Source organism: Mus musculus, chromosome 1 (genome assembly GCF_000001635.26).
Source record: "Mus musculus strain C57BL/6J chromosome 1, GRCm38.p6 C57BL/6J".
Classification (NCBI taxonomy): Eukaryota; Metazoa; Chordata; class Mammalia; order Rodentia; family Muridae; genus Mus; species Mus musculus.
In genome coordinates, this window is record NC_000067.6 from 114,857,712 (window position 1) to 114,879,576 (window position 21,865).

Here is a 21,865-nt window from a genome sequence, read left to right on the forward strand (position 1 = left end):
CCTGGTCTCCTTTTAGTTAAATTACACCAGGGGAAATGCTTTATGAATTTGTTTCCTTAATGTGGAACATTTACAGCTGCTGAGGTCACTGACAAAAAGATGGTAAGTTGGAAAGCACTGGAGACACTGAGGAATAGAACAAAATTCATAGTTTTTTTTTGTTTGTTTGTTTTTTTAAAAATAATTTTATTACATATTTTCCTCAATTACATTTCCAATGCTATCCCAACTGTCCTCCATACCCTCCCCCCCCACTTCCCTACCCACCCATTCCCATTTTTTTGGCCGTGGCGTTCCCCTGTACTGGGGCATATAAAGTTTGCGTGTCCAATGGGCCTCTCTTTCCAGTGATGGCCGACTAGGCCATCTTTTGATACATATGCAGCTAGAGTCAAGATCTCCGGGGTACTGGTTAGTTCATAATGTTGTTCCACCTATAGGGTTGCAGATCCCTTTAGCTCCTTGGGTACTTTCTCTAGCTCCTCCATTGGGAGCCCTGTGATCCATCCACTACCTGACTGTGAGCATCCACTTCTGTGTTTGCTAGGCCCCAGCATAGTCTCACAAGAGACAGCTATATCTGGGTCCTTTCAGCAAAATCTTGCTAGTGTATGCAATGGTGTCAGCGTTTGGAAGCTGATTATGGGGTGGATCCCTGGATATGGCAATCACTACTAGATGGTCCATCCTTTCGTCACAGCTCCAAATTTTGTCTCTGTAACTCCTTCCATGGGTGTCTTGTTCCCATTTCTAAGAAGGGACAAAGTGTTCACACTTTGGTCTTCATTCTTCTTGAGTTTCATGCGTTTAGCAAATTGTATCTTATATCTTGGGTATCCTAAGTTTTGGGCTAATATCCACTTATCAGTGAGTACATATTGTGTGAGTTCCTTTGTGAATGTGTTACCTCACTCAGGATGATGCCCTCCAGGTCCATCCATTGGGCTAGGAATTTCATAAATTCATTATTTTTAATAGCTGAGTCGTACTCCATTGTGTAAATGTACCACATTTTCTGTATCCATTCCTCTGTTGAGGGGCATCTGGGTTCTTTCCAGCTTCTGGCTATTATAAATAAGGCTGCTATGAACATAGTGGAGCAGGTGTCCTTCTTACCGGTTGGGACATCTTCTGGATATATGCCCACGAGAGGTATTGCTGGATCCTCCGGTAGTACTATGTCCAATTTTCTAAGGAACCGCCAGACTGATTTCCAGAGTGGTTGTACAAGCTTGCAATCCCACCAACAATGGAGGAGTGTTCCTCTTTCTCCACATCCACGCCAGCATCTGCTGTCACCTGAATTTTTGATCTTAGCCATTCTGACTGTTGTGAGATGGAATCTCAGGGTTGTTTTGATTTGCATTTCCCTGATGATTAAGGATGTTGAACATTTTTTCAGGTGCTTCTCTGCCATTCGGTATTCCTCAGGTGAGAATTCTTTGTTCAGTTCTGAGCCCCATTTTTTAAGGGGGTTATTTGATTTTCTGGATTCCACCTTCTTGAGTTCTTTATATATATATATATTGGATGTTAGTCCCCTATCTGATTTAGGATAGGTAAAGATCCTTTCCCAATCTGCAATGCTTATTATTAACATTATTGAAAATGAGACTTACCCACAAATAATATCTAATGATTCTACATAAATATAAACATGAGACAAAAAGGATTATTTGAGACCAATGGAGAAGAATATTTTTAAAGTCCTAGGTGAAATTCCCATGTAAATATATCCACACACAATCATCATAGAGCGTTCAATCACTTAATCACATTGTAATTTATAGCATGCCTGTACTGTGCAAACTTTAGTGGGGACACATGAACAAATATTTGTTCATCCCAGAAGAGTCACTAGTGATAGACTACAGAAATTATTTCTCCTAACTCTAGCTATAACCAGTGAGTTTAATAATGTTATTTACAGAAGCACAGAAGAAAAGTTCCTCACAGGGGCATAGGTGACTTAAAAGAAGATGTGTCTCTGAAAACACATGTGTGTGTTTGTGTGTGTATGTAACATGTTTGTATAATTATATGACTCACACATACTAGATCCTTACTTGCAGGCAGATTAGCTGGCTGAGGAAGCTCCATCCCCAAACATTTATTTATTTTTTATATAAAATGAGGTGAGGATCTTATGACTTATCAGTTTTAGGAGCTTCCTCAATCTTCTAAGTTCCCTTTACTTTCTGAACCTTGAACAATTTATTTACTTCCTCTGTCTTAAGATCCTGCTTCATCTCTCTAGAAAATAATATCTCAATTCAAAGGAGAAAGCTGAACAACAACCTAGATAAGATATAATTTCATGTAAGTGTAATCTTATTTCAACAAAATGTTATTTATTACAATATGGATACCTTCTGATGATAACCATGTTTGAAATTTTGATACCTCAAAAATATAATTCAGAATTAGGGAAAATCTCCAGTATTGAGACAGTCAGAGTAATACCTTTTTAGGTAGGGAGTGGTTTGTTGACATGAAGCTTGATGTACCTGTCCTCACACATCATCTGCTATCCATTCAAACTTGGTTTTCTTTCAGGATTCCCAACTGTAATAGGGCTTTATCTTTTAGAAGCGTTCAGAGCAAGTAATATCTGAAAATTTAATCTGTGAAATATGATCACTGAGAGCAGAATGTTTCTTAAACTCTTTAGAAATCATATCAGAAAAAGAATGAAAACATATCTTCAGAATTAGTATTCTTTTGTCCCTCCAACACAGTCACAGTAGGTTCAAATTTTCCTAAGGCCATCAAATATCCCCTTTCTTCATAGAAAGTCGGGCTGTGAGTCGTCTTATTGCTTCAATTATATAGATTAGCAAACAAATTTAGCCAATGCAGTCTGATTGAAAGAAAGATATAAGCCAGATCTATTCTACTATATTCAACTGTTTTTCTAATATATTCTTTCATGCCCTTTTGATCAGGGTAATTTTCAAAAGCAGTTAACAGGATTTTTTGTTTCTCAGATAACACAAATTGTACTTTGTTCATATGGCCTTAAAAAAGAATGAACTATTCCGTAGAAAAGAATTTTCTGGATCACTGAAACAAGAAGTGCCCCAATTTTGTTTTAAGAGTTTTGGATATAACTCTTTCCAAGGCACATTTCACACCTTCTTACATCTTGAATAAGTACAAGCTGCCTTAGATAATCTGATATTGCTAAGTCAGAGACCATAGGCATCTTTGTTTTGCTCAGAACTTTCATGCAGGTTTAGCTTTGAGTAGCTAAACTAAATAGGCTCGCATATCAGAATTCTTAGTGCTTCTTTATTCTATTTTATTTTTAAAAAAGTCTATCTCAAGTACAAATGAAACCAAACCTATTCCCTTTCTTTCCTTTCTGAGTGACAGCCACTACTTTTTAAACTCACTTAAATATAAGCTTTCCCTGCATTACTCAAATATCCAGCACATGGTGTTTCAGAATGTGTAACACAAAGGAATGTCTTGGCTAGTGCTGTGTCTTACATAAGGACTTGTAAGTACTGATGGTGTGAGCTCATGCTGGCAAGTGAACTGATTATACTTTTCTTAGCTTCTCAAATTCCATTTGTTATTTTTCTATTGTTACCTGTAAAATTTTTAGATGTATGTGAGACTTAAGCAACAACTTAATAATTTGGCTTCCCATAGTACAGAAAATACCGCTGGTAGGGATCTACAACATTCCACATAAGATTTCTGTAGAACTTTGTTCTTATGGGAATGACTAATTTGTCTTTTTGAAGAAAGAAAGAAAAATTCAATTTATTTATTGCTTACCATGTGCTTGCATGCCCAAAAGTATGCTGTGAGGTAATAGACACTCAAACCTGGCATCATAATCAATGAAAAGTATTGGGTGACTCAGAGATGTTATCAAAGCTGTGTCTGATTTCAAATATTGTCACTGCAAAAATCTTTTGTGATCCTTACATCTAAGTGATGGATTAGGAGCTAGGTCAATAGCTCAGTCAGTAAAGATCTTGTCTCTCAAGCAGTAGTACCCAAGTTTAACTGCCAAGGCATGATGTTCGACATGGTAATACACGTACATACGCATATGCATATACACATACATATATATGTATGTGTGTGTGTTTATGTGTGTACACACACACATACATATGTACTCTACATTAGGGAGATGGTGTCAGTTAAATCTTTGGGGCTCTATGGCTGGATAGCCTAGCCAGATTCCCAAGTTCCAGGTCCCATAAAGAGACCTTGTTAGAAAATAAGTAAATGAATGAGGTAGACTATGACGTGATACTTCTGAGATTAACTCACCAGAGGATGATTTCTGGCTATTACATGCACATACGAGCACATGTATCTGGGCATAAATATGCAGCACACCTAGAAAAAAAAGAAAGACGAAGTAGAAATATCAACAAGAAATAAAATCTATTAACGAATCTGGATTCTAAGTTGCTTTAATTCCATGGATCATTAGTGCAGCACTAATTACTAATCAGTTAATATATTTACCTTGACCTGCTTTTAAAAGCGAATTAAAAAAAAAGACTCTTTTAGAATGAAGGTCTCTGTAACCTGTGTTTTTTTTATATCTTTTTGTTGTTTTTGTTTAAAACTGTAATAACTCATTCTATCATATGCTCATTTAACATATAAATTGTATTGCTATACATGTAATAAGTTGTTTCTTCAAAACAAAACAATTAATTATCAATTAGAAACTATCACTTTTTGTAATTTAAATAATAAATTTAGTAATTGTATCAGGTGACAGGATTACTATAATATTTCTGTAATGTAATCTTAAACATTATATAATAAAATTGAAAAAATTACCATAAGAATGGCATTGATGTTTGATGGGTGATGATGTGATCTTTGCTTGAAAATATTCCATGGAGTAAAACATATGTTTTCTGAAATTCGAAGAAAGAAAATGAATCAATCTTGAAAGAAGACAAGAATATGCTGGGATGCCTTATCGCAATTAAATTGTCAATGGTTTCGAATTTAAACTCTGTCTGAGAAGATGCTAGAAAAATCAATTTAATATTATGATTAATCAAGCTATCACTATGTGCTGAATGTGAGTTTGTCTCCTAATCTTCCTTGTGGCCAGCATGACAAAGGAAGTAGAAAGGTTTGAATTCTTTACCTGTTTTCAATGTAGATGAATCCAGAAAAACGCCATGTAGTATCCCCTGGTTAAAGCTAGTTTGAGAGTGTTCAGCATGGATTTGTGCCATAGGGACTGGTTCTTAGGAGCAACGAAGCCTGGGGAACATTCATATGTTCCTCCCCAACATATGCTACTTGGGACATGCTCAGTAGCCAGCCAACTTGATGAACAGATAATTCAGCCCTTGGAATTGGCCTCAGAAGGGACACAAACAGGATCCTTTAAACAATGCTAGCCAAATCCTGCAAAGATGACTGAGTCCCTGATAAAAAAGCCTCATAAAAAGCAAATACCTTGCCAAGCAATCTGTGCAGATTATAAAAGGTATAAGCTGAGCAACTGAGAACTGCTAGTCACATGCCAGATTTCAGGGCCTCAGTTCTGACTGTGAGAATTCTCAGAAACGACTTTATGGAAAGCAAACATTTGGCAGGCATTTAAATAGAAGTAGCAGCCAAGATATTGGCCTTGCAGATTTGAAAATGCATAAATCTATACCTTAGGATCAAAAAACAGATTCTTCTATTCTGAAAGGAAGAGATTTAACTACCTATCCAGCAAGAGACCAGATGGTGTTTGCTGTAGCTGGCAGACCAGGAACAAATGACTTTTTTTAAAAGTAAAAAAAAAAAAAAAAAAAAAAAAAAAAAAGAAGAAGAAGGGGAAAACTAACAATGACAAGAACAGTGACAAGTTTGTTCATGTGATGAGTATGTGTACCATAAACACTGGGCATGGGAATTATGGAGAAGGCTAGGTAAGTAAAGTGCTTCCTTGCTAACATGCAGACCTTAGTTCAAATCTGAAATTGTATGTAACACTTACAATTTTACTGCTGTGGTTTATATGCATAACTCCAGCAATGGGGGGGGGGGGCAGAAACAAGTGGATCTCTGGAATGAACAGGCTCACCAATTTAGCCTAATTGTTGAACTCAAGGCCTTGATAAACAATCTTCTATTCACCTTGTACCATAATACTACCCACAACCAAAACCCCCACTCACTAATCTTACACAAAAACTACATACAAAGATATGTATATATACAAGCAAAATAAACAAAAATAACATATTAAGCATGATACAGCACAGAAAACACAACATAACATAACAAACATAATCAAACACTTCTCTGAGACAGCTAAAGTTTGCCAAAGTCTGCTTTGTCTTAGAAAGACCAATACAGTCTGATTCACCTCAAGAAAATTTTAATCTTGTATTATATTCCTGGGAAGAGTTAGGAGAGTAAATATTTTAATTTAGAGTCATTTTAGAGCTACAGTTAGCATAGATATAAATGTATTGTTTCACAGTTATAGAGTTTTGAGATTTAATTAGGAGAATCCTTCCTATTATGCAGGGACTTTTGCATGGAAGTAGGCTGACCTGATTTGAATTAATGTACTTTAAGTAATTTTTACTGAATTTCCTGATGTGAATATCTAACCAGAATTTTTGTGGTGCATGGTTAAAAAATTCTCCTGTAACTGAGATTGTAATTGTTTTCTCTGAATTTAACAGCCACAGTATGTTAACAATTATGTATTATGACCCAAGTGTCAGTTCTGAGGCTATTGGGAAATAAAAGAATAATTTGGCGACAAAAAGGAACGGTCTTATGATCACAGTTATAAATACCATGATATCATTGTAAGAACATAAAAGGAATTATGGACTGTAAGCATCCGCTGAAAAAAATATTGTAACTAATCATTGTAATTCATCAATTGCTAAAATTAGAAGCAAAAGTGATTGACATGAGGTCAAAAAGGTAAGAAGTTAGTAAGCCGTGGGAAAACGCAACCTATTCTACCAGGATTTCTACCAATCATGGCAATTGTGGAGTTAATGATGATATGTTATGATCCTTGGATGTCACACAACTGTAAATTTCAACTCCTAGTTTATTATTTAGTTTCTAGCTTTATGTGTGTGAAGGTGTATGTGTTTATATGTGCTTGGGTACATATATGTGCATGAGTTTTTGGAATCCAGAGGTCAATCTCAGGTGTCATTCCTCAAGGGTAGTTCATGTAGGATTTGAGAAAGGTTTCATATTTCAAGCTTAGTGTTTTCAGTTGTCAGTCTGACATGATTTCTGTATCTCTGTAATTTAGTCTTGGCAGGCCGTGCCATCTCAAGAGTTGCTCCAAGTTTCAAATTGTTCAGAGTGGTGGCAATTGCTCATCTTTTTCACTAAGAATAAATATTCTAATGCTGAAAATTTTCTTTGCTATTCTGCCTTCATTTTTTTTTATTTTAATTTGTACTCTTTTGTTCCTTATTGTATTAGTTAGGATTTTCATTTCTGGGAAAAGACATCATGACCAGGGTAACTCATAAGGGACAATATTTAATTGGGACAGCCTTATAGGTTTTTAAGTTTAGTCCATTATTATCATGACATGAAGCCTGGAAGTGTTCAGACAGGTATGGTTCTGGGGGTGCTGAGAGTCCCACATCTTGATGAGAAGGCTGGCAGGAGAAGACTGGCTTCAAGGAAAGTAGGATAAGAATCTCAATGCCCAACTCCACAGAGACACACTTCCTCCAACAAGGCTATACCTCCTCCAACAATGGTATACCTCCTGATGGTGCCATTCCCTGGGCCAAGCATATTCAAACTACTACAGTTATCTATATAATAATTACCAATTGTTGCCATTGTTTTCAAAGATCTCACAGCTGGATTTATTGGTGTCTTCTTATTTTTCTATCCATAGTTTTATCATTTATTCTTTATCATTTCTTCTTTACAGTGTTTGAATTTATTTTTTTTTTTAGCAATTACTTACTATATAATGTAATTGTTAATATGGACCCTTCTTTTTACAGCATGTAAAACTATACATTTCATTTTTGGCTTTCTTTCCACAAAGGATTCCATAAGTATTTATTCATTTCTCTTAGATATTTTCTATCTTACCTTCAAATATCTTCTTTGTCACATTTAATTAAAATATGTTTGATTTCTACACATTTGTGGAATTTCCAATTACCCTTTTGGTGCCTAACTTCTAGTATCATTCAATTGTAACTAAAACTATACTATACATTTAATTTCAGGCAGTGGGAAAAGGGAGAAGTTATTTTGGTTCGGTAAAGGTGCTGACATAAGCTTCCCTTTTATGACAAGTATTATTAGGTGACAAAAGGCCTCCAGACCACAGAAGCCAATGTCAGGCATTAAGTTAGGAGATAAATAGAATGGAGCAATTTGGGGCAATGGGCTATGCACAGGTAGGCTGGTCTCCAGTTGAGTTGAGGTCGTGAACCCCGGTAGGACCTGGTGGTGGTAATTTCCACCTACATGGGACAGAAGGTGTTTCCTCATGTCTCCTGAACTCCTGGCTCCTGTAGAAGTTACTGCCCCCACAGCCCCCACAGCAGAGGCTCATGGGTAGCATTCATGTACACAATGTCCAAAGCTTCTGACCTCAGGCTAGGGTCACTGCAGTTACCTAGCAACAGCAAGAGGCCCCACCTTTCTCTTTCCCTCTTACTTTCTCTAACCTCTTACTCTCTAAACTTTTATATTTCTCTCTTTCTTTAAGCTTTCTTACTCTCTAGCCTTTCTTCTCTCTCTCTCTCTCTCTCTCTCTCTCTCTCCCCACTTGACTATGGCTGTTTTCTCTCTCTTTCTACCTTCTCTCTTTCTTCCTGCCTTTCTACAATAAAGATCTAAAACCATAGACTGTCTCTGTTCATCAAGGTCTGCTGTGCTTGGACAATGGTATCGGCTTTCTTCTAATGAACTGTTTCTAACCTCCTGATGAAAGGCCTTCCTGTGCTCAAGCCACAGACCAGATTTAGGACTCTTACCTTCATGGGGACTTCTCTCCTTCTGTCCTCTTCCCATATCTCCAGAGCTGAGAGTGTCACTCCAGGGGCCCTATTCTGTTCTCAGCTCCTCTGTCATATCCAGTGTGGGATGTCAGAGACTGAGAACAAGATACTGAGGCTGGCCATTGTTCACTCCCTGCCGTGTGGTGTCAGCGGCTTCACACAACCAGATGCCCACCAGGGAAAGCATCTGGCAGTCCTCCCACATCTGCCTGCCCAGAGCACAGGAACTCTGGTGGGACATGGGCACTCTCTCCTACTCCCCTCTTCACCTCCACCCACAGCCCCGCAAAACAACACATCACAAACTCCATAAATATAAACTTAATGAGTTTCATTTAAAAAATACTTCAAAGTAAAAGCAAGAATGACAGTGGGGAGGTCCAGAGAGGAAAAAAAAAAAAAAGGAGCCTTTTATTAAATTATTCCAACAGTAGAAACCATGTAATTTTCTATGCTTTCTAGAAGTGCAAGGGAATTTTACACAATGAAGTTCAGTGCAGTGTGATAGACAAAGCACAGAGGATATAGTTACAGGGAAGGACCATAACTCAGGAGCAGGAGCAGAAAACCACAGAACAGATAACATATTAAAACCCTGTCACAGAAACAGATATGCAGAGAGATGAGGCCTGGTTTCTTCAAGATGTATCTAGCTTTCAGTGGTCAGCGTTTTAATAAGAAGTGTTTAAGTGGGAAGGCCTATGATCTATAATTGCTTTAAAAATGTATTCAGTTTTCATTTGTTTCTTTGGTTCTTACTTGTGTTGTAGTATGAATTTTTACTGAGAACATAGCAGGAAAATCTCATTGTCTTTTTGGAGTAGTCATGACCTCTGACCAAGCAAGTCAGTGCATAGATAGTCATGTCTATTGTAATGGGAGTACAGCTATAAATGCATTCTAGTGAGAAGGAAGGAAGCATTATAGGTTCTTTATCTGGGACTCTACTTACTACACCTTCCAACCGACATGTACTTATGAGAAACACCAGAAGATAAGTAACAGATTAAATAAGAAGGGGACTCTATGAGGTAGATCAAATTCTATGATAGGGTGGGACTTTGTGATCATAGAGTTTTTTTGGGGGGGATCACTGTATCAGCCAGGGTTCTTATGAGTCACAGAAATTATGCTATATCTCTATACATTAAGGGAAATTACTGAAATGACTTATAGTCTGTAGTTCAAATAACCCAACAACTGGCAGGTTTGAATGGGAAGACCAAGAATCGAATTGTTGCTCTATCACATGAGGCTAGGTGTTTCAGCTGGTCTTCTGTTTAAGCTGGAATCCTGAAGGAGTAGCTTCTAACATGCTCTGACAAGTAACTGCAAACAGGAGAAGAAAAAGAAGTATTTCCTTCTTGCATTGTCTTTATGTAGGTCTCCAGGAAAAGCTGTGTCCCAGATTAAAGGTGTGTAATGCCACACCCACCCTGGGCCTAAGCTGTTCTTTACTTGGAGCTTGCTTTACCCCAGGACAGACTTGCACACAGAGAGTTTCTTGTCTCTGTCTCCTGGGATTAAAGGCATGCACCACCTTTCCTGAACCTAATTTCTTCATAGCCACTATGCCTCAAGATCTGGATAAAAAGAATATATCATCCCATGTTAAAATTCAGATCAAAAGTCTTTTTCTTCCAGCTTCAAGATTTGGATCACAGGTGTGCCCTCCATTTCTAGATTGTAGTTCATTTCAGATACAGTCAAGTTGACAACTGGGAATAGACATCATAGTTACCAACCGTTCTCTAAGTAATCCCACACCTGCTATAACTTATTGGTTAACCAAGTTGCACTTTGACAGAATCTTTAATTTTGCCTGTTGTCTGAAACACATCTTGGAGAACAAGATATTTGTTCACATCATCCTTGAAATTAGTATACCTTGGTGTTACATGAAGTCTTAGTTTTTGATAAAAATTTCCTGGCAAAAACTGCATAAGTGAAAACAGCTTTGTTTTTCTTATAGTTCTAGAGGTACATAGTGCATTATGCAGGGAAAACATTGGAACTGGAAAGTAACAGACACGAAAGCACAAACAAAGCTGCCTCATCATATTGCATCACAGTCTAGTGTCAAGAGTGTGAACATGAACTGTGGAGCAGTGGACCTTGACACTAGACAGAAGAATTGGAAAGTTGGTTACAATACTTCAGAACCCTGAGAAAACTCATAATTGAGAATGGTAGGAGTTGGAATTAGCTCCTAGCCAGGTTCTTGGCCAGGAGCACATGACCAGTACTCACCACAATGAGGATCATGGCAATCAGTTATGTAGGGACAACTCCTGAAGTCCTTCTGCATGTAAATGGAGGATATCTAACTTCTCAGACTGAGACAGTGGAAATATTTACACTTAGATCCATCCCACTACAAAAATGTTTATAATGTCCCTTTCTACAAGGAATAAAGTGTACTAGGTTTTCATCAACAATCACCGGAGGGTGCCAATCTTATTGAGCTTTAAAACCCCAGGGAAGAGTTTTATCTCCTAAAGCTTCAGTCCCTGTACCTCAAGCTGTCCACAAGCCAAGTTCAAGACCTTGCTCTCAGCCGCTTTCTGCCTGATATCCCTGGCTCCAGCCCCTATCTGTCCACTGCTAGGGCAGCGGTAGATGCAGAAGAGGTCCAGCAGCCTGCCTTGTTCAGGTTTCCCCCCAGCATCCTACCATGCTCCAGCTTCTCCTGGGAGAGATGTAGCTGGGATAATGATTCTCCTTAGGCTGCATCCCTTTATGCAGAGCAGAAATGGACAGCATCAGTGAATGGATACTGGACTATAAATCCTCAATGTCCATTCTCCTGATTCACCTCCTTCAGCAAGGCTCCCTTTCTTCGAGGTTCTACAACATTTCCAAATTGTACCTCCAGCTGGGAACCAAGAATTAGAACATATGTGCTTATGCAGGACACTATACATTTAATATACCTATCAATTACCAAAGATATCTCTTAACAAAACTTTAAATAATTACACTTTGCAGCATGTGTCATAACATTGAAAATTTCACTTCCTTCCCTTTAACATTTCCTTTTGCTCTCATTTTCAAGAGGTGCCAACCATTTCTTTCAACTTTTCAATTATTTTTTCTTAGTTTATCTTGATATATTTCTACCCTCTTTAACCACCTCTAAAATCCGTTTTACTTTTATTTATTTATTTTTTAGATCACAGATTATTTTTCATGGTTTCCATGTCTTTTCTTATAATTTAATAGATTCATGATATAATGTTAAAGGTTGTCCCATCTGAGACAGTTGTTTTTCTTTCAAATTCATGGATATAGATGCATAAATTCAAATATAAATAACAATAATGTGAGTAATAAAACATTTGTTTGTGGTTGTCCTGTTATGCTGGGCAGGTCACAATTATCATAAGAACCATTTGTTGCTTCCTGTAAATTATACAGTCCCTCTGCTATATATGCATTCATACATCTCTTTTCAGCTATAAAGGAAAAAAAACTAATGATTCGAATTCATAGCTAAGAGAAGGTTTCTATACATATCAGATATGTTCTTAATCCATCTGATAACACATTGACCTTTACCCTAAATAACACATGGATGTACACTCTTGTACCATAGAGAGAATGGCATTCCCATTCTCTCTCTCTCTCTCTCTCTCTCTCTCTCTCTCTCTCTCTCTCTCTCTCTCTCTCTCGATTCTCCTTGTGAATTTCATATCAGATATGGTACTCCCACTCCTCTTCCTCGTCTACCCACCTCTACCCTTGCATCCTTTCCCCTACAGAGAAAAAAAAAATCTTTTGGAAATTGTAATTCATCAAAGTGTATCACAGAGTATTTCCTGTTGTCCATACTTCTTGGTTTGTAAATGTTCATTGCAATAATTCATTGGTCTGAAGTGAGGGTGCAGCCTCTGGCTTCTCCTAATCTTTCAAAACTGGAACCTTACTAGGACTCCTCTAGGATATCCTGTTGTTGAACTGTGTCATGGAGGTCCTGGAATTTTTTTATTCTGTAGGACCAGCCTCTTCATTCACTTTAGCAGTTAAATAAAAGAACAGATGTTGGGATGAGCCAACTCAATGATCTGGATCTGGGCCTGAGGGATATCAGAGATGGTCAGCTTGCCTAGTTTTCTGCTCTCCTGCAACCCCTGTAGCCAGGACCAACTCTACCCTGCTTCCCAGATGAGGTGGAGGGCCTGTTTTTCCAATTGTTGCAGCCACTGAGAGTCATGGCCAGTTCTCCCATTCTCGGTTTCCAGGTGTCAGCCCTCTAGTCTGCCATAGTTAGTCAGGGAAAAGGGAGGGGATGTCACACCCTTACAGCAGCGGACAAGAGGCAGTGCCAATACTCCTGTATTCAAGTTCTCTGGGCCTAACCTCATATCTGCAACCACCATATCCAGGGTCAGCTCTACTTTGCTGACCAGGCAAAATGCAGGGTCTGTTTTCCTGAGTGCTACATAAGTAAGAGGCAGGGACAGTTCTCTTGCTCTAATAACTCTGGATTAAACTCTCCTGACTGCTCTTAGTTAGCCAGGGCCAAGAGGGTAGGACAATTCTTTCTTGCTCATGTCACTACATGGCAGACAAGTGACAGGGTCAATTATCTCATGGCCACAACCTCTCAGCAAACTCTGCTGCTCCCCAGAGCACAGTCAGCTGTACTGTGCTGCCCATGTACTGTGCAATGTCCTTGAGAGAGTATTTCTTATTGTCTGGTCATGTGATAAATGAGAAAAAGCCTTTTCTTATTCCTATATAAATTGTTGTTTCTGAATCTAGATGCACTTACTATTATCATTTGTTTATCTTCTGTTAATTTAATTTTTATTAGTTTTAATTATATGTGCTGACAAGTGAAGGTGTCAGCGGAGTATATAGGCATTGGACACATTGGAGCAGGAGTTGCAGACTGTTATGAGCCACAAGTGGGAGCTAGGAACCACACTTGGCCTTTTCGGAAGATAAGTAGGTGCTTAATCACTGAGAGGTCTCTTCAACCTTTCTTTTTATTGTTTTTTAGTGCCCTGTGATAATTTTAAGAGCCTGCTCAGTGTGAACATTCTACAGCTATCATTTCCTTAAGAAATCTATGTTCCATCACAGGCATGTTCCTCAATTATCCAAAAGCACTTGTGGTACTTGTTTTACTGTTTTTAGATGTTCCCACATTAGCCATATCATTCTGTCCATATCCAGTGATATCTTCTGTAGTTAATTCTGTGTTTGGCTCAATTTTGCTGTCTAAGAATGTTAACTTTTTGGTTACTCTTTGACTAACTTTTAACTTTATCAATCAAGCTCCTCTTTCAAAGGTCCATTTTTATCAAAAGTTTTGTGTTGTTTGGAGTTCTGATACATCTCCTGAGTTCTGGGATCAGAATGCTCCCTATAGGCTGACTCTCCTCTGGCAAGGAACACCAGAAATTCAAATAACCCCATTAAAAATGGGGTACAGAGCTAAAAATTAAATTATCAACTGAGGAATACCAATGGGCTGAGAAGCACTTGAAAAAATTTCCATCATCCTTAATCATCAGGGAAAGGCAAATCAAAACAACCCTGAGATTCCACCTCACACCAGTCAGAATGGCTAGGATCAAAAATTCAGGTGACAGCAGATGCTGGTGAGGATGTGGAGAAAGAGGAACACTCCTCCATTGCTGGTGGGATTGCAAGCTTGTACAACCACTCTCGAAATCAGTCTGAGAGTTCCTCAGAAAACTGGACATAGTACTGCCGGTAGATCCAGCAATACCTTTCCTGGGCATATACGCAGAAGATGTTCCAACTGGTAATAAGGACACATGCTCCACTATGTTCATAGCAGTCCCATTTATAATAGCCAGAAGCTGAGAAGAACCCAGGTGTCCCTGAACAGAGGAATGGATACAGAAAATGTGATACATTTACACAATGGAGTACTACTGAGCTATTGAAAACAATGAATTTATTAAATTCGTGGGCAAATGGATGTATCTAGAGGATATCATCCTGCGTGAGGCAACCTAATCACAAAAGAAATCACTTGATACACATTCACTGACAAGTGGATATTAGCCCAGAAACCCAAAATACCCAAGATACAACTTCCAAAACACAAGATAATCAAGAAGGAAGACCAACTCCTGGATACTTCATTACTCCCTAGAATAGGGAATAAAATATCCATGCAAGGAGTGGTAGAGACGAAGTTTGGAGCTGAGATGAAAGAATGGACCATCCAGAGACTTCCCCACTCGGGGATCTATCCCATAATCAGCCACCAAACACAGACACTATTGCATAGGCCAGCAAAATTTTGCTGAAAGGACCCTGATATAGCTGTCTCCTGTGAGGCTTTGCCAGTGCCTGGCAAATACAGAAGTGGATGCTCACAGTAATCTATAGGATGAAACACAGGGCCCCCAATGTAGGGGCTAGAGAAAGTGCCCAAGAGCTGAAGGGGTCTGCAACCCTATAGGTGGAACAACAATATGTAATAATCAGTACCCCCCAGAACTCTTGTGTCTAGCTGCATATGTAGCAGAAAATGGCCTAGTTGGCCATCATTGGGAAGAGAGGCCCCTTGGTCTAGCAAACTTTATATGACTCAGTACAGGGGAAAGCCAGGGCTAAGAAGGTGGATTGAGTGGGTAGGGGAGCAGGGCAGGGGGAGGGTATAGGGGACTTTTGGGATAGCATTTGAAATGGAAATGAAGAAAATAGCTAATAAAAAAATAAAAATAAAAATAATTGCTAGAACAAAAAAAAAAAAAAAAAAAAAAGGATTTGTGTTGTTTGAGTTCCTCTTTGGGAAGGAAAGTTCAGCCCATATCTACACTTACCACAGTTCTGTGAACCTAGCACTTGGCTGCCAATCAGAGCATGCATTGGAAATGGCAAAAGCAGATATTAATGTGTGTTAGACTGTAGCTGGCCTGTTCTTTTACTCAGCATTTCTGTGACGAGGTTATAGGGCACACCCATCTAAAGCATCTTCATCGTCCTACTCTCCTGGGTGCCAACTACTTTCTTCTCATTTACTATGTATTGCCTCTTTCAAAAATCAGTCTTAAATGGTGAAGAGCCATAGGAATGGAAGACGGACACTGTCACCACATCACATGCTAACTAAGCTCATTGATTTTCCTGATGCCACTTTCCCAGGATAATCCTTGGGATTTCTCCCACATCTATCTCACCCATAAATAAAGGAAAGCAGTGTCTCTAGGTTTCGGGAGGTGTGTCAAGTGATCTTGAAACCATTTCCTCATGGTGCCAGAGAAAAGCTCTGGTCATAAATTCTCACAATGGACATTTTAAAGTACCAACTTTACTCTCCTTTAGCTATAGACATTTTCCTAAGGATCTCTCTGGTGGTGCTAGATGTTAGCATAGTAAAATACTTTCCTAAAAGATGATCCATCTCTCCCTATATATATATTAAACCTCATTTCTCCTGCAAACCTAACAATCCTGTGCTGCTTCTGTCCTGTGTGACTGGTGGGCTCAAAGACGGGGGTTTTGTAGTACTCCTTGTTGATAGGCAGATTAGCTCTGTGTGGTGTGGCCACATTGCTGATCTATACTTCCCTGAGGCTAAAACTTAACCAACACTCAGAGAAGAAGCCCAGGTGGAGGCTTGTACTGTATAAATAATCTCTTCACGTCCTCTAATAGTGCTTCTCATAATGTCCATTTTGCAGTGCTCCTTCCTGACATATTAGTCCTAAGGGACTCCTACAAATATCGGGAGTCAGTGACCAGGTTCTGGGTTAGTCCTTTCAGCTAAACCTGTCAACCATAAATTGATCGTTCTCCTATTGTTTCAGGGTTAGAACGTCTTGAGTTCAGATTTCCTGCTATTGATACATGCCAGGAAAACTTATATTAAACTTGGGACTAGCTCTGTGAGCTCCTGGATTTTGGACCAAGACAAAAATTGCAAGACAAATGAGGTCCGGAGCTGCTCCCTTGAGCAGATTCATCCTGATCCACAATAAAACAACATGTGAGTAGAAGGTTTCTGTTGCTGGCTGTGATTGCCTTACAGTTATTAGCAGCTATGATCTACCCTTAAGTAACAGAGCTATCCAGCCATTGTGTTGGCCAGAGGTTGATGTCTGGTATCTCTATTATAGTTTCTTTCTTGGATCCAGCAATACCTCTCCTGGGCATATATCCAGAAGAAGCCCCAACTGGTAAGAAGGACACATGCTCCACTATGTTCATAGCAGCCTTATTTATAATAGCCAGAAACTGGAAAGAACCCAGATGCCCCTCAACAGAGGAATGGATACAGAAAATGTGGTACATCTACACAATGGAGTACTACTCAGCTATTAAAAAGAATGAATTTATGAAATTCCTAGCCAAATGGATGGACCTGGAGAGCATCATCCTGAGTGAGGTAACACAATCACAAAGGAACTCACACAATATGTACTCACTGATAAGTGGATACTAGCCCAAAACCTAGGATACCCACGATATAAGATACAATTTCCTAAACACATGAAACTCAAGAAAAATGAAGACTGAAGTGTGGACACTATGCCCCTCCTTAGAAGTGGGAACAAAACACCCATGGAAGGAGTTACAGAAACAAAGTATGGAGCTGAGATGAAAGGATGGACCATGTAGAGACTGCCATATCCAGGGATCCACCCCATAATCAGCTTCCAAATGCTGACACCATTGCATACACTAGCAAGATTTTACTGAAAGGACCCAGATGTAGCTGTCTCTTGTGAGACTCTGCCGGGGCCTAGCAAACACAGAAGTGGATGCTCACAGTCAGCTAATGGATGGATCACAGGGCTCCCAATGGAGGAGCTAGAGAAAGTACCCAAGGAGCTAAAGGGATCTTCAACCCTATAGGTGGAACAACATTATGAACTAACCAGTACCCCTGAGCTCTTGACTCTAGCTGCATATGTATCAAAAGATGGCCTAGTCGGCCATCACTGGAAAGAGAGGCCCATTGGACACGCAGACTTTGTGTGCCCCGGTACAGGGGAACGCCAGGGCCAAAGGGGGGGAGTTGGTGGGTAGGGGAGTGGGGGTGGGTGGGTAAGGGGGACTTTTGGTATAGCATTGGAAATGTAAATGAGCTAAATACCTAATAAAAAATGGAAAAAAAAAAAGAAAAAAAAAAAGAAAAAAAGGTTTCCTCCTAAATGTGTAGCTTACAGATTGGCTATTAAATCCCTGGTACCTCTATGTCTTTGCCTAGCTAGTGCTGTGATTACAAGCATGCCATAGCGCGTTCAGCACTCATGCTTTTATTTACAAATTTGAAACCAGCCGAGGAAGGAGATGAACACAAGTACCAAATCAAAGTCCAAAGCAAATCAAAGATGAGGACATTTATATTGTGAAATTTACTGTTTGTCCACATATTTACATGGTTTAAAAATAACATCTAAAAAGAATTGAAAGAATCGAGTAAAGAAATTGCTGCACAATTAAAATCAACTGGTTGAAAGGATTGGAGAGATTGATTAAGAGAATATAACTCTCCATATAAAAAATAATTTCAATTCCCAGGCTTCACTTTTGGTGAGTCACAAGTTCTTTTAACTCCTGCTCCAAAGAATTCAATGTCATGTTCTGAAATCTGTAGGCACCTACATTCTTATGCATATACCCCAACATAAATAATATATAAACACATAACTAGAAATAATAAATCAACATTTTAATACACTGTGTTGTGCTCTTTTAAACTAGTAATATTTGATGTTTGTTCTGCAATTACAATGGACTCTTATGTTTGTACCATTTGTAGCATTATCCTGATGTTTAATAATTACATGCTCTTGACTTGAATCTTCCCACAGGTATATAAAGGGAAAGGGGCAGAATGATAATTTGCTTAACCAATGGCCTGGAAAGCTAGACTGGACCAGACTGCTATGGCTATGAAGCCAATGATGTGTTTTATAATGTCATTCAAAAGCAATGTCCCATCACCTGCTCTCATCCTGAGTTGGTACAAAGCTATTTCTGGGCTTCCTATTTATTTTTTCAGCTAACGAGTATTCATATTTTGTATTCTCTAAAAGAAGTGGTAAACCAGAATTTCTCTCTAAGTAAATTGAGTCATATTTCAGGCAGTGTTACTTTACGTTCCTCTTTCATTTCCTCTGTGTGACAGAACCTAAAAAGCTATCACCTTCTTTAAAAAGCACCTTCAATTTTTAATGAAAAATAAGAATAAAGTTTAAAATTTCTATTTCTGTGATACAATGGATGTTGCATGGGACTTGTAAAATTTCTATTTAAAATTACAATGTTCTATACCTTTTAAATCTATTTTTGTATATATTTAAATTGTCACAATACTCTCTTCCATTTTTTCTAATATTTTCCAAAACCATGAATTCTATGTTTTTCATGTACAAATCTGTATGATGTCTGCATGTATGTAGGCCCAGATGTGTGTTATGGTTTTTGTGGACATGTGTACCCATGCATTTTGAGACCCACCATATGTCTCTGCTATCTTCGTTGATTACTATCTTAGGTGATAGGTCAGAATTTCTCATTTGAACTCAGAGACTACATACTTTTGGGATGCTCTATCTGTAACTCCTGGTGTTTGCACACAGGCCATCATGATAGCTAAGCATTTATGAGTTTTTGGTACTCAAATTAAGGTCTTCATATTGAAAGGGAACTGCCTTACCCTCTGAACCACCTTCCCATTTCTGTATTTTACTTTATTAAAAATTAAATTTTTCAAGAATACACTGTGAAACAAATGCAAGGGGATTGTGAATGTTTCAAAAATTTATAGTTTTGGATATTATTATATTTTTCATTAATGTTAAAATTCATAGGATGGGAGGAGGGAGAAAGGGAGTGAAAGAGAAAGATGAAACAGATAGATAGGTAGATGATAGATAGATAGATAGATAGATAGATAGATAGGTAGATAGATAGATAGATATGTATTTTTATACCTTTACATCTCAATGGGAAGTCTCCCTTGTGAAGTAGAAGCAAACATGATCTTCAAAGCTGATTTCTATGGATAATATTAACTGATGGAGATGTACAGGTGTGTCTCAAATACAACTGATTCTTGATCAAGTTCTTTTAATGAATGTCTGTTTGATGAATGTCTGTTAAGGGGAATGGAATCATTTCATCAACTTGTTGCCTCATGTGATCTGTGTGTCCCTTGGTGCCATAAATGATAGTCTGTCATCCTCATGATAACAAGTCTTCAGATAACTTCAGCAGTTTTGATGTTGTGAGGCAGGATCCCAGAAGGAGGTTCAAGTAGGAGAAAGTCCCAGGTCTTTGAGAGGAGGTATCTGAGAAGGACAACAAGGGAGCAACAACAAAAGGCCTTCAGAGAAGACTGTTTATAGTGACTTTTGATGTTTGTGGTTCTGTGTGTATTTACTTGTTCATTAGTTTTTATAACATATATTTTCTCTTGATCTCTGGTTCTTAGGAATACAAGTATTCAACCTATATTCTGATATATAATATGTTTATCAGGGCACACTGGTTTTGATATGTGCTCATGTTTTCATATTTATTACAATTGATTTTTGAGCCTAATGAAAAGTGTAGTAGACAGCTCACATTGCATATGCACAGTTCTGGATTCCATTTCCAAAACTGCCCAAAGTTGATTTCTTTTTATCATTAAGAGTTGGCCAATTATACTTTACTTAGATGCCAAATTGGTTCTACTCTGAAGTCTAATGACTCCATCCAAAGCTCTGTATTGGGGAAAAAAAAAAGAACAAAAAAAAAAAAAAAAAAAAAAAAGAAAGAAAGCTACATGAGTTCTAGCTGTTAACAGGCATGGGTATGAAAAAATTGTAGGCATTTTATCAATGTTTCCCTCTGCAATGCCCTATAACTTCTAGCTCATTGACTTAGATTCCTTTCTGTTGCTGTGCTAAGATACTCTGACAAAAATGCAACTTAAGGATGAGTTTATTTCAACTTGTTGTCTATTAGGCAAGTCACAGGAACAGTACCCTGAAGTAACTGGTCACATTCACACTAATAAATAAATGACTGCTTAGAATGCCTCTTGTTTACTTTTACATAGAACAGAGATTGGAGTCCAAGAATGATGTTGCTTGCTTCCAGGCTGCCTCTACTAAAGTCAATTAAGCAATAAGAACAATGTCTAATAATAGTGGCTACAGGATCTGGATATTCCCTAATTGAGTCTCCCATTCTAGGTGATTCTACATTGTTCCACTGACAATTCAAACTACCATGCTAACCAATCCTTAGCCAAAATAGAAATGACAAACTATGTGTCTATAACATCATTTTTACCAAGCAGGCTGCCTCCATCCCATTTACTTGCCATCTCTGCTCCCAGAAAGTAGCTGTAAGTATTAAGTTTTCACATAGCTCAATAATTCTGGCCTTGAGAAATGGTTCTGGGGTTAACTCCATTTGCTGCTTTTCAGGGGGTATCTTATTAATGCCTAGAAATCAAGATCTCCACATTGAAAAGGGGAGGAGATAAAGCCAGAGAGGAATTCCATGTAAACAGAAAAGAATTTGGGTTGTGTAAAGTAGGCATGGATGATAATGCCTAGGCTTTTCTGATACATCTGGTTATTCCCAGAGTACTGCTGAAAGTGATGATTTCTACTCTTCCCTAAATACAGCCTAGTTAACACTGAAATTTGGTTGATGTTCTCTATGTATCTCAGTGATTTATCCCTATCCTTGTCCTTTATTTTATTGTATGGATGTGAGGTATTAAATTCCATTCAAGATCACCTTTTTCTATTTTTACTTGTATATCTGCATGTAAGTACACATTTATGTCTCTAATTGTTTCTATTTCTGTTGATATATATATATATATATATATATATATATATATCTTTCCCTGTTAATTT

The 21,865-nt window shown here is 38.2% G+C and overlaps 1 long non-coding RNA gene across 1 annotated transcript; it reads right to left on the reverse strand.

The window, feature by feature from the left end:
• Positions 1–2,476: 2,476 nt before the first annotated feature.
• On the reverse strand, positions 2,477–5,378 carry Gm33042. Its single transcript, XR_387306.2, has 4 exons — positions 5,138–5,378; positions 4,819–4,898; positions 4,294–4,362; positions 2,477–2,624 (listed from the first exon to the last, which is right to left on the reverse strand). It is a non-coding gene; the product is annotated as a predicted gene, 33042 (long non-coding RNA).
• Between the last annotated feature and the right edge of the window lie 16,487 nt (positions 5,379–21,865).